Below are 13,712 nucleotides of genomic sequence, written 5' to 3'. Positions count from 1 at the left end.
CTGTATAAAATACAAGCACCATGATTCCATGGGCCTTAGCCATCTGTGTATACAAAGTAGATAAAGATATAGGTAGGCACTACTAATTTACTAGTTTTACCCCAGCTTCTGGTCACATTAGGACTTTAGCCCTCTGTGTATAAAATACAAGCACCATGACTCCGTGGGCCTTAGCCCTCTGTGTATCAAATACAAGCACCATGACTCCGTGGGCCTTAGCCTTCTGTGTATAAAATACAAGTATCATGACTCTGTGGGCCTTAGCCCTCTGTGTATACAAGCACCATGACTCCATGGGCCTTAGCTCCCTGTGTATAAAATACAAGCATCGTGACTCAGTGGGCCTTAGCCCTCTGTGTATACAAGCACCGTGACTCTGTGGGCCTTAGCCCCCTGTGTATAAAATACAAGCACCATGACTCTGTGGGCCTTAGCCCCCTGTGTATAAAATACAAGCACCATGACTCTGTGGGCCTTAGCCCCCTGTGTATATTATACAAGCACCATGACTCCGTGGGCCTTAGCCCTCTGTGTATAAAATACAAGCACCGTGACTACATGTGCCTTAGCCCTCTGTGTATACAAGCACTGTGACTTTGTGGGCCTTAGCCCTCTGTATAAAATACAAGCACCGTGACTCCGTGGGCCTTAGCCCTCTGTGTATACAATCACCTTGACTCCATGGGCATTAGCCCTCTGTGTATAAAAGCACTGTGACTCTGTGGTGTCTGTGCTGCTGCTCTGTCACTTGGTAACCAGTTAGCTCACTGCAACCTTTTGCCAATAATGGTCAAAAACAGTATTATAAGCTGTGAGGTGGTCTAAATTGACAGTAAATGACTGGAAATTAATGTTATTGAGGTTAATAATACTCTAGGAACAAAAAAAACACCAAACTATGTGATTTTAGCTTTTTTTGTAATTTTTTGTAAAAAATCCAAATCCAAAGCCAGTCATTGCAGGTTTCACAAATCCAAATCCAAACCCGGACGATGAATCAGAGCCAAAACTAAATCCAGCAAAAATTGTCAGGCTCTCATCTCTAGTTTAAGTTTCACCGAGCAAGCAGGTCGTGGCCCTTTGGTCAGGTATCTGGTACAAGTGGGAAACAGAAGAACACAAACAGAGAAAAAAGCACAGGAAGAGTCCTAGAGGAAAGTAGGAGAACAGTCCTGTACTAGATGCACTGAGAATCCAGACGCAGGATGATGGAATATATGCACTGAGAATCCAGACGCAGGATGATGGAATATATGCACTGAGAATCCAGACGCAGGATGATGGAATATATGCACTGAGAATCAAGATGCAGGATGTTGTAATGTATACACTAAGAATCCAGACGCATGATGATGTAAATATACTGTACACTGAAATCCAGATGCAGGATGATGGAATACATGCACTGAGAATCCAGACGCAGGATGGTTTAATGTATACACTGAGAATCCAGACACAGGATGATGTAAATATGCACTGAGAATCCAGACACAGGATGAGCACAAGACCAATGCACAGGAAGTCAGAAATGAATAGGGATTTGGCCAAAGTCTAGTAGTCTAGTACTAAAATATAAGTAGGGATGAGCCCCGTGTTTTGGTTTTGGTTTTGGATCTGTATCTCCTTCAAGGTTTTGGATCTGGATTGGGTTTTGCAAGCCACCCTCAAGTGTTTTGGTTTTGGTTTTGATCTGGATTTTTTAAAATAAAAAATAGATAAAAAGCTTTAAAAACAGCTAAAATCATATAATTTATGCAATCCAAAACCCGAAATTTGTATTTAAAATCCGAATTCTGAACCGCAAAAAGATCAGAACTGCAACCCGGATTTACCCGGATCTCCTCAAGAGATTAGAACCGTGACTCGGATTTACCCGGATTCACGAAATTTGGGTGGATTCGGATATCTGGAGAACCGAACCGCACATCTCTAAAAATAAGTAAAAGACACCAAGGAAAATCAAAAAGGAAACAAGGAAATAACACTGGAGATCCAGACGTGGACGAAATAGCACTGGAAGGTATTCCGGAAGATGACCGAGAACAATCACAGAAAACACACGGTGGAGCCTGGAACGAAACCACAGCAAAGTATCACTGAAGTAGCGAAGTTGTTCAGGCAACTTCCTGTTGCCCATAGCCCAGCTAAATATCCTTAGGTAGCGATCCATTGGAGGATGGTGTCAGCTGACAGCTAATAATGCTACCATTGTCAGGTGATGTAGACTGTCATGGTTTTGTCCATGACGGTAACCGCAGGAACCAAATCACGGAGTAACACATAGCAGACCCGAGGCATAATCATCAGCGCGTCACTCGTCACCGCATCTGTTGTCTAACCACCTGGGAGATCAGAAGAAACCGGCGCTGAGGTAAGTAATGGCTGATGCTACAGTAGACCGCAACATGAGTTCCTGTATCTACAAACTTGTACAGTTTCCATTCTGCAAACCTATGCAGATCCAGCCTGCAATCTCTTGTAGTTTCCACACTACAGGCATCCGCAGCTCCATTCTGCAAAGAACCTGCAGTTCCAATTAGAGATGTGCGGTTCGGTTCTTCAGAAATTCGAATCTATCCGAAATTCGTGAATCCAGGTAAATTCGAGTCGCTGTTCTGATCTCCTGAGAAGGTTCAGGTAAATCCAGGTCGCGATTCTGATCTTTTTGCGGTTCAGAATTCTGATTTTAAATCAGAATTTCAGGTTTTGTATTGCATAAATTACATGATATTAGCTGTCTTCAAAACTTTTTATATTTTCTTTTTTTAAATCCAAAACCAAAACACTTGAGGGTGGTTTTGCAAAACCAAATCCAGATCAAAACCTTGAAGGAGATACATATCCAAAACCAAAACACGGGGGTCGGTACAGATCCCTAGTTCCAATCTACATACCAGCTATCTATTGAAAACCTAAAGGTGCGTATCCACTAAGCGAGATTTGCAGGCAATTGAACTATAACAACGTCATTATCATTCAATCGCGTGCAAATCGTGCTTGCATCGGGCACATTTCTGGGAGTTGCAGTGGGAGGCAGGGGGCAGGATGGGAGTAGCAGTGGGAGGCAGGGGGCAGGATGGGAGTACCAGTGGGAGATGGGACAGAATAGGAGTAGCAGTGGAGGCCAGGATGGGAGTAGCAGTGGGAGGCAGGGGGCAGAATAGGAGTAGCAGTGGAGGGCAGGATGGTAGTATCAGGGGAAGGCAGGGGGCAGGATGGGAGTAGCAGTGGGAGGCAGGGGGCAGGAAGGAAGTAGCAGTGGGAGGCAGGGGACAGGATGGGAGTACCAGTGGGAGGCAGGGGACAGAATAGGAGTAGCAGTGGAGGGCAGGATGGGAGTAGCAGTGGGAGGCAGGGGACAGAATAGGAGTAGCAGTGGAGGGCAGGATGGTAGTATCAGGGGAAGACAGGGGGCAGGATGGGAGTGTTGGTGGGAAGCAGAGGACAGCATTGGAGTGGAAGGACTCACTGGGAAGGTCACAGTAAGCTGAAGGAGAATCTATGGGGTCAGAGCCGGCTTTATGGGTGTTCGACCAGTGCGGTCACACAGGGGCGCCACCCGTAGAGGGGCGGCACCCCTCCCCAGCATCCTGATTTCAGCGGAACAGTACTGTCCCGCTGTTCCACCCGCGGGCCGAAGTGGCCCGCGGGTGGTCAAATCGGGAGGTTGGGGACCCCCGCCGCCGCAGCTGTGCAGCGGTGCCGGACCCTCGGAGTGTCCCCGGAGTGTGAATGGAAGCCGCGCGCATGTGTGCGGCAACCATTCACTGATGGGAGAGGGCTGGGGGAAGCCCAGCCAGTGACGGAGTGCTAGGCTTTACCCCCAGCCTGACATTGTTTGGAGGCGTGCCTTTGCTGGCACGCCTCAAAATAATGGCACACAGGGGGCGTTGCCTATGGTAATTAGGCCATGCCCCAAAATTTGGTCGCGCGCGGCTTAGCCGCGCACGATGTTAGGGCACCCTCTGAAGGGCCGTCACAGGGTGCTCCAAACCCTGGAGCCGGTCCTGTATGGGGTCACCTCATCTCTGCTGCTCCCAGGTCCAAGCCGCTATCTCTCCATCCATGAACAGCGCTGACTGCAGCAGCCTCACACAGAATAGACAGTGTGACTAGAAAGCTGCACCTGGCATTTTCTGCTCCTCCCATCCACACCGCAGCATGCCAGCTCCTACCCCTCTCCTGAGTCTCCTCCCCCTCTGCTCCTGGCGTGGTTCAGCAGACCTCCTGGGAGCAGCTCCAAAGTACAGCGTGACCCATTACATAAGTGGGTAGGCAGGCAGTGGAGGCTGAGGGAGTGAGACACTACTTAGGACAGCTATCGGGTTGTGTTCCACAGGCGAATGCAAATCCCCGGAGCGCACTGGATGACATGAATCGGCCTGTCACTGTGCCATGTAGAATGTACATTGCACTGGTGTAACAACGGGCCCTGCGCCTCCCACCCTTAATCGCCCCCAATCCACCGCAGGGTCTGCATGGGCTGTTGTTACGCCACTGCCAGGTACATATTGCTATACCGGTTCCAGCCCGGTAACCTTTTGATATACTGGTTCCAAGCCTGGTTACCAGTGCCAGATTACCAAATAGGCTGAGTAGGCTCCGTCCTATGGGCCCCAAGCCTTTTAGGGGCCACGCGACAATGGATCAAAATAATATTGATTTGATCTTGAAAGAAAATTACAAACAAATGTTCTTAAATTGTTTCCAAAAGAGAAAAAACCTTAAAGTACATAAACCATCGGCATCAGAGTCACAATACAGTTTGTCTCTTCTCATCTCAGTTCATCTTCTGTCAGCTGTCAGTTTGTAAAAGATTTTCGGTACAACCTATGTATGGTTTATTAACATTTTTAGTTGGTAAAATTAAAAACGTATTAAAAGATAATTTGCAAGGGGGTTCCCCGAGATTTCAACTGCTAGGGGCCTCCACAGGGTTTATCCAGCACTACCGGTTACAGTACATTAATTTTCTTCTAGGACTCACACCTCGCTATTTCTTATCTTGTGTCTGCTCTAATCCTCAGTCTTTACTCCATGCGATGGAACTTAATCAAGTCACCTAGTTTTCTTCCAAACCAGTTCCCCCTGAAAACTCCAGTCCGGGTACAGAAAAACCCTCAGTCCTGACACACTGTACATTGGTTCACAATATGCTATTATCTAATACTCTAAAGACACAGGCAAGTGCAGACTCAGGGGCGGATTCACTATTGTACGCCACTGCCTGTGCAATAGCGACTACGCACGCAGTTCAACTGCAATAGTATGCTAATACATTGCGATCGCTATTCTCTCGCAACAGAGCCATAACTAGACTTTTTGGTGACCTGTGCCAGAGAGAACATTGGCGCCCCCCCCTCCTGAAAACGGACCATGGCCTCCTGGGGAAGGGCCAGGGAAGAGATAGGAGAGGTCAGGAGATGCTGGGGATAAAAGAAGAGGAAGCTACAAGCAAGAATTATAATAAACAGGAAAATTGACAGGCCCAAACAGCGCCCCCTGCCCTGCAGTGCCCTGTGCCATGGCACAGGTCGCACCACCCTAGTAACGGACCTGCGTCGCAACATAACATAGGACACCCGCTTTACTCGGCAAACATCCGAAATGTTTATCAAGATTGTGAAACCATCGGTACAATCGAGTACCATCGCAGCCTCATGCACACTTGCACAAGCCCAACCACGCACGCTATGAGTCCTCAGGCTGCATAGGCCATTGCAGTGGATAATTTATGCATACCCCTGCAACGCCAATAAACCACACTGGCACGCCTGCATTTCCCTGACAACCCCCCTGCCACCACCTACAAATGGCACTCCCTGGCAATCACTCTGCGATGGGTCTGCGTAGCCTCTGATCGCAATAGCTACTTTGCGCACGTGCAATGCACACACGTGTGCAGAATGCAACAATTGTCCAATTACGTGCGTAATCACAGTTGCGCACAGTAGTGAATCAGCCCCTCAGACCTCACATGTGTTTTCTGGAGTGAAGCCCTCACTCACACCACCAAGTTCACACACAGGATGGCGTAATTGTCTCTTACACTAATGAGCTTATATTGCCAATCCTCTGCATCTTCTATTGTTTCGCTGACAGTACATTTCAGAGACTCCCTCTCAGAACTCATTTGCACTGGATAGTCAGCAACCTCTCAATAGCCCGGTGTCATGATCACATAGTAGTCAGGTTTACTCAGCATCACTTGACAGGTTAGAGTTAAAGGGTTATAAGGCTAGTCACTTACTGAAGTAACATTTCTAAACACACTGGTTCGGTGACTTCTCGCTACATGTCCCTAATGGATTCACTTCCATGTCACTAGTGACATGATACATATACACACTACAGATGTGTCCTCATCAGTGGTGGATTGTACCTAGGGGCAGAGGCATTTCTAGAGAGGAGGGGGCCCATGTGCAGTCTCCATCATGAGCCCCCTCCTCTCTGTCCGGCGGCCAACAGCGCACTGGCACAGCGCAGCACTTATAGACTCTGGGCACTAGAGTGTGCCCAGAGTCTATAGCGCATGTGCAAGTTGCCGGGAAAATGGCCACGGCGGCCATTTTCAAGCCGTTTTTACAGCGCAGACACCGGCACCGATGAAGGACTCCGGAGAGGTAAATATAATATGGGTGCAGGGTGCGGGCCCCCCTGGACCCAGGGGCCCATGTGCCCTACACATCCTGCATGCATTATAAATATGCCCCTGCCTAGGGGCAGCAGGGTCCCCCAGTAAATCTGCCACCTCAGTGAGCCAGTTGAAATCCATGACTGCACTGGGTACACTGGGTTTCATTCAGAGCCGACGTGGTCGATGACGCTGCACTGTTAATTATGCACACCCATAAAACGCCCGTTTTGACCGTTTGGCACGCCTGCGTTCGGATCTCCACTCCCCGTTTTCAAGCACCTTCCCCTGTTACCACCCACAAACGCCTCACTCTGTCACTCAAATTAGCAGGCATTCGCTATATTGCGAGCACACGATTTTTGACCGCACTGACTGGTTCGCGCATGCGTACTAAAACCCATACGCATGCGCAGATGTGCGAACATCGCTCGGAACGAACGAGCGGCTGCTTACGAGCGGCTCTGAATCAGGCCCACTGTGCTTTGAGGTTGCCTCCCTTTGAAAGTGGTACCAACCAATCACACACAGGACAGGCAGCCCCAGGAGGAGGTGGCTCCTCCCCCTTGGGCTGTCAGTCTGGGCTGCGATTAGCAGAGAGCGGCTTCATAAACTTACGTTCATAAACACTTGTCACCCAATGACGATTAGCTTCCTCGACATCAAGCTAGATATTGTTGATAACATCATACATACTAGTATGTTCCGTAAGGAGGTAGATACGTATAATTATATTAATTACCATAGTAATCATAATAGAAAATGGTTAGAGAAAATTCCTTCTTTACAATTGCGACGGATTTGTTGAAATTGTTCAAGAAAGGAGACTTTTGAGGAGCAATCCTTGTTTGTAGTGGAAGCCTTTAGGGAAAAGAATTATCCTGAATCAGTACTACAGGAAGCTTGGAGTTTTGTATCATGTATTGACAGAATGGATTTATTAAATCTCCCAACCAAACGGAAATCTAGAAACCATATAGACAAATCTAATATTTATGTCTCCAGATATAATAGTTGTGCACGGCAAATCAAAAACATCTATAATAAAAACTTTAGGATACTACACATGGAACCCCTCATGAAATCTGATCTGAAGTTGGGTCAAACTGTAATTTTTCAATAGGGCAAATAATTTAAAGAATATATTGGCCCCTAGTCTCTTTAGAAACAAACAAAAGAAGCAAATTAGTGTGATTGATAATATTTCCGATCTACCTCCAAAAATGACTGGGTCATACTTGTAAAATATCTAAATACCGCGCTGATGAAGGAAAAATAAAGCAGCTCAATTCTTAAGTAATGCAGTATTTAAAAGAGCGCTTGAGGGTGATGTACAGTATATAAGGAAATTGAGTGTAAATAAATGTGTAGCGCAATACCTGTAAAAAAATGGGTTAATAGGCATAAAAGAGTGCAGACGCGGCTCCTGTGTTTGGGTTCGTGGTGTTCAAAGATACACTTCCAATAGCTTCCAACGCGTTTCAGGCAACATGCCCTTTATCAAGGATAGCTTGCATTGTATAAAATCTCTTTATATTGAAGAAAAACTTTATTGACAATTCTGATCTTCCTGAGATAAAAAGCGGCTTCCGTGTGGTTCTTTTCATTTCTCTATGTTGCTGCAAAAGGTAATTGTCGAGTTCTATTAATTTCTCTATACTTGTTGTATCACATGTGGTTTTATTGGACATAGGACTATGTTTTTTACCACCAAGGAAATGGAAAGAAAATTCCCAATAAAATTGTTTATAAATTGCAATAATACATATAATATTTATTTGCTCCAGTGTAAACTGCAGTATATTGGGTGGAAGACCAGATCTCTTAGAATTAGATTCTGTGAACACAGGAGGAATTCCCTCAACTGGTATGAAAAGCACAGTGTTTCTAGACACTTTAGTCTAGTACAAGCAAAAGACCCAAGATTGTGGGTATATATATATAGTCCAAAGTCATGTGGCACTCACAAAATTATTAGTGTCAAAGTTGCTGGGGTGCACTTTCTCAGGCAAAAAAAACAGAATCCATCCGTAGTTTAGCCATCATATAATCCATAGAATTAGAGAGCACTCACCAGTCATTTGAGTATAGACAAAGAGGTATATTTTATTACTCACATCATATAAAAAGAAAGATGTAGACGTTTCGGACCATAACTGGCCCTTTGTCAAGACCCAGATCCCAGAGACCAGAGTATCAAAGAAGCATGTCCCACTACCTGCCCAACAGGGCCTATATATACCAGAGGCATCCCAAACAGATCCCCCCAATTAACACCAGGAAGTCTAGCACATAAATATCTAACACCAATTGCATCTTTTTTAAAAATAATATATTTCACTTTTTTTTGTTTATTATGTAGGCGCTATGAGGCATCCCATATAGACACTAATTTGATGGCTGTGCCCTTGGTGCCATATTACTATGGAGATCTAAGTTAGCTTGCACTCCAGAGATGTAAATGGAATGCAGGCTGTCAGCAGTATTGGTGATAGGAGTATGTTGCAGCTCTAGCGCTCGGTTAGCATGTAATCCCCGATGACGCAAATTTGTGGGTGGAGTTATGTGCTTTTGCCCGTCGTGTGTGAGTTCCAGGTGGTGCAGCAGCTATCACCACCGAGTGGAGTTCAACCAACAAGGAACCTGTGAGTATGGGTTAGGTGAGGAAAGCTATTTTACTTACACCATCATGCCGAAGGGATTAGTGACTTCCGGTGGTGCGCTCCACGGCTGTGGCACACACGAAAATGATGGCATGAAGGTTTCTGATGATTTGAGCAGCTAGTCAGTGGTAATGTATCTATATCTGCTTTGGTTTCTATTAGCGTTAATTAAATAGATGCCTTGCATTGTGTGATTTGTGTCTACAGATACAGTTATTGGTGTTAGATATTTATGTGCTAGACTTCCTGGTGTTAATTGGGGGGATCTGTTTGGGATGCCTCTGGTATTTATAGGCCCTGTTGGGCAGGTGGTGGGACATGTTTCTTTGATACTCTGGTCTCTGGGATTTGGGTCTTGACAAAGGGTCAGTTATGGTCCGAAACAATAATAATAAAGTATACCTCTTTGTCTATACTCAGAAGACTGGTGAGTGCTCTCTAATTCTATGGATTATATATATTGTTGCATGGTCGGGGAACTGATGCCATCTCCTGGGGTAGATGGCACTGCACAGCAGCTGAGAAATCACACAAAGTCCACTGGTCTGGTGCAACTGGCCTCCAGCAGTTTTATTAGGCAAACAAACAAAATAAACAGAAATAAACACCTTGTCGTCTGGCACTAACTATGCAGAAGTTATCCTAACTCATTAATAAACAAACAAAGTATAAGAAGTTTTTTCCAGGTTTAGTTTACCTGCTTTCATCAACCTGATTCTCTCACAGAGACACGGAAGACTGTCCTTTGCCCAGGCAGTGTCTCCCTGTAATGCTCAGCCTCACCGCACTAAAAAACAGCCACACAGCTGAAAACCCTAATTAGCCTCCTGTGAAGCTAATAACCCAAAAAGCTCCTAACACAAACACTTTGCTGAGGTTTCAAAAGACATAGGTCAGGAATCTAGGGCAAATATACCTGCCTTCCACTATGATGTCAGTGACCTTGTCACATATCCCCCTCCCCTGTTTCGATACAGGGGGCAGAACACTTGCAGCCCCCAACAAAAGATGCGGGACAACACTTCTGCATTAGCCAGTTGGGACCCAGGCCTATGTTCCACAGTAAATGTAAATTCCTGCAAAGCTAAAAAACCTCTTGTTACCCTGGCATTTAGGCCTCACTTTACTGACATCCATTTTAATGGGGCATGATTCATTATGAGCTTAAACCGTCTGCCCAAGAGGTAATATCTCAAAGTGTCCAATGGTCAACGCCTCTATTTCAACAACAGCGTACTTTTTTTCATGGTCATTGAGTTTTCTGCTCAGATAAACAATGGGGTGCTCCTCCCCATCCCTACTTTGGGACAACACTGCTCCTACGCCTACCTCTGAGGCATCCGTCTGAACCACAAATTCTTGAGAAAAGTCTGGTGTTATCAACACCGGTTGTGAACACAAAGCCACTTTCAATGCCTAAAATGCTTCTTCAGCTTCAGGGCCCCATTTCACCAAGTTAGACTGTTTCCCTTGTAAGGTCTGCTAGTGGCACTGCTGTAGTGGGAACATTTGGGATAAACCACCTGTAGTACCCAGTGATACCTAAAAAAGCTCTAACTTGTTTTTTGTTTATGGGACAGGCCAGTTTTGTATGGCTTCAATTTTGTTTCACTGGGGATTAATCAAGCCTCTCCCTATGTTGTACCCCAGGTATTGAACCTCTTCCATTGCAAGGCAACATTTCTTAGGGTTGGCTGTTAGGCCGGCCTTCCTAGTTGAGTCCAGTATCACCTGTACTCTGACTAAGTGAGATTCCCAGTCTGGACTGTGGATTACCACATTGTCCAGATAGGCCACTGCATACTCTCTGTGCATTTTCAAAATTTTATCTATTGTACGTTGGAAGGTTGCTGGGGCCCCATGCAACCCAAAAGGCAACATCCTATACTGGAATAGCCCTTCTGGAACAGAAAATGCTGTTTTTTCTTTCGCTCTATCAGTTACTGGTATTTGCCAATAACCCTTTGTCAGGTCCAGTGTGGTGAGCTACCTGGCTTTCCCTAGCCTCTCTATCAACTCATCTACACGTGGCATGGGATACGCATCAAATTTGGAAACTGCATTTAACTTACGAAAATCGTTACAGAACTGTAGGTTGCCATCAGACTTCAAAATCAGAACTATGGGATTGGATCGCTCACTATTAGACTCCTCGATGACACCAAGTTCTAGTATATTCTTAACCTCTTTAGAGACAGCCTCACGCTGTGCTTCAGGAATTCTATATGACTTTAGATTGACCCTAACTCCTGGCTCTGTAATGATATCATGCTTTATTATGGCCGTGCAGCCGGGCAGTGCTGAAAACAAATCTCTGTTCCTAATAAGCCTCATTCTTTTGAGCGGCTGACAGGGTTTCGGACACTTTTACTTCTGGAACCAAAGCTACTGGTGGGCTTGGTTCAGCTAACAGCGCTAACCTATCTTTCCAGGGTTTGATAAGGTTAACATGGTAAATTTGTTCAGGCTACCTCTTGCCTGGTTGGTATACTTTATAGTTAATCTCACCCACTTTCTCCTTAATTTCATATGGACCTTGCCGTTTAGCCAAAAACATGCTTTCCACTGTGGGTATCTAAACAAGCAGTCTGTCCCCAGGGAAAAATGTACATACCAAGGCATTCCAGTTATACACTTTCTGTTGGGCTTGTTGGGCCTTCTCCATATGTTCTTTGACAATGGGTACCACGGCTGCAATCCTATCTTGCATCTGAGACATGTTCAATTACACTTTTATAGGGTCTCGGTTGTCCTTCCCATGTCTCCTTAGCAACATCTAGTAACCCTCTGGGATGTCTTCCATACAACAGATCAAAAGGAGAGAATCCTGTGGAAGACTGTGGTACTTCTCTAATAGACATCATTAAATATGGCAACAAATAATCCCAGTTTTTCCCATCCTTGTCATCAACCTTTTTAGCATACTTTTTAAAGTTTTGTTGAATCTCTCGACCAAACTATCCATTTGAGGATGGTAAACGGAGGTTCTCAAGTGAGTAAATGTAAACAATTTGCACAACTTCTTCATAATTGTGGACATAAAGGGGGTGCCTTGGTCAGTTAAAATTTCTTTTGGTATTCCCATCCTGCTGAAAATATGCACCAGCTCTCTAGCTATACCCTTGGTTGACATATTATGCAAAGGGATTGCCTCAGGATATCGAGTAGCATAATCCACTATTACGAAGATATACTGATGACCCCAAGTAGACTTTAACAAGGGCGCAACCAAATCCATGGCTATCCATTCAAATGGGACCTCTATAACAGGCATGGACACTAGAGGACTCTTGAAATGGGGTCTAGGAGCATGATACTGGCACTCCGGGCAGGAAGAACAGAATTCAGACACATCTTTATACACCCCAGGCCAAAAGAACCGCTGCAAAACCCTTTCAATGGTCTTTTCAGCCCCTAAGTGTCCTGCAGTGATATGACCATGAGCAAGGTCCAATACAGTTCTTCTATATGTCTGGGGAATAACAAGCTGTTCTACCACATCCTCATCCCTTTTTGCTCTTTTGTCACTTGATACAAGAGCTCATTGTTAAGGGCCATGTGTGGAACGTAAGCTTGCTATCTTGGTCTAACGGGTACCCATTAACAACTTTCACATTTTCTCAGGCTCTTATCCTTTAACTGTTCAGTTGCAAACAAATTATTTCTCAATTCAAGGGGAGGTATGCTTACTGCCCTGTCCATCACCTCTGCCTCCTCTGGAGGAGGTACCTCACTTTGTTCCTCATCATCTACCACTTCCCCAGCCATACTAGCAATTGGGCAAGGGTCTGAGGGTTCCGGGGTAACACCTGATGCCAGCATATCACCAGAATGGTCTACTGGTTCTATACTGTTTACCACTGTGACCACATGGGACTTCCACAATTTCCAAAACTGGGGAAAGTCTCTCCCTATCATAACATCATGTACTAAGGAAGGGACCATTCCCACTTTAACCACAGCTGAGCCACAAGAGGTCTCAACATTTACTTCAGAGGTATTATAATAACGTGTGTCACCATGTATGCAAGTTACACCAACAGTTGTTCACTGGCCCTTTAAAGCATATACCAACCCATCTTTCACAAGGGCGATTACACTTCCTGAGTCCAACAATGCCTTTACCCGGTTACCTCCCATAACAACCTCACACTTTTGTTTTTCTGACTCAGTGGAAGGTGTAACAGTACAGGCTAAAATGGCAAAGAAAGACATTCTGCTACGTTCAAAGACAGCATCACATTGCATAGATTCTTGAACAACTGGACAATTAGCAACCACATGTCCTGGCATACCACACCTAAAACATTTAATCACATAACTGTCAAGTCTTTTAGGCATGTGAGACCTTTCTGACTCCACTGACCCATTTTTAAACTGAGCACTCACAGACTCTTCAGTTTTAAGTTCTCCTA

This window comes from Taudactylus pleione, unplaced genomic scaffold (genome assembly GCF_031769625.1).
Source record: "Taudactylus pleione unplaced genomic scaffold, aTauple2 ptg000108l, whole genome shotgun sequence".
Taxonomy (NCBI): Eukaryota; Metazoa; Chordata; class Amphibia; order Anura; family Myobatrachidae; genus Taudactylus; species Taudactylus pleione.
The sequence above is the reverse complement of the archived record's forward strand: the minus strand, read 5'-3'. Positions refer to the sequence as shown.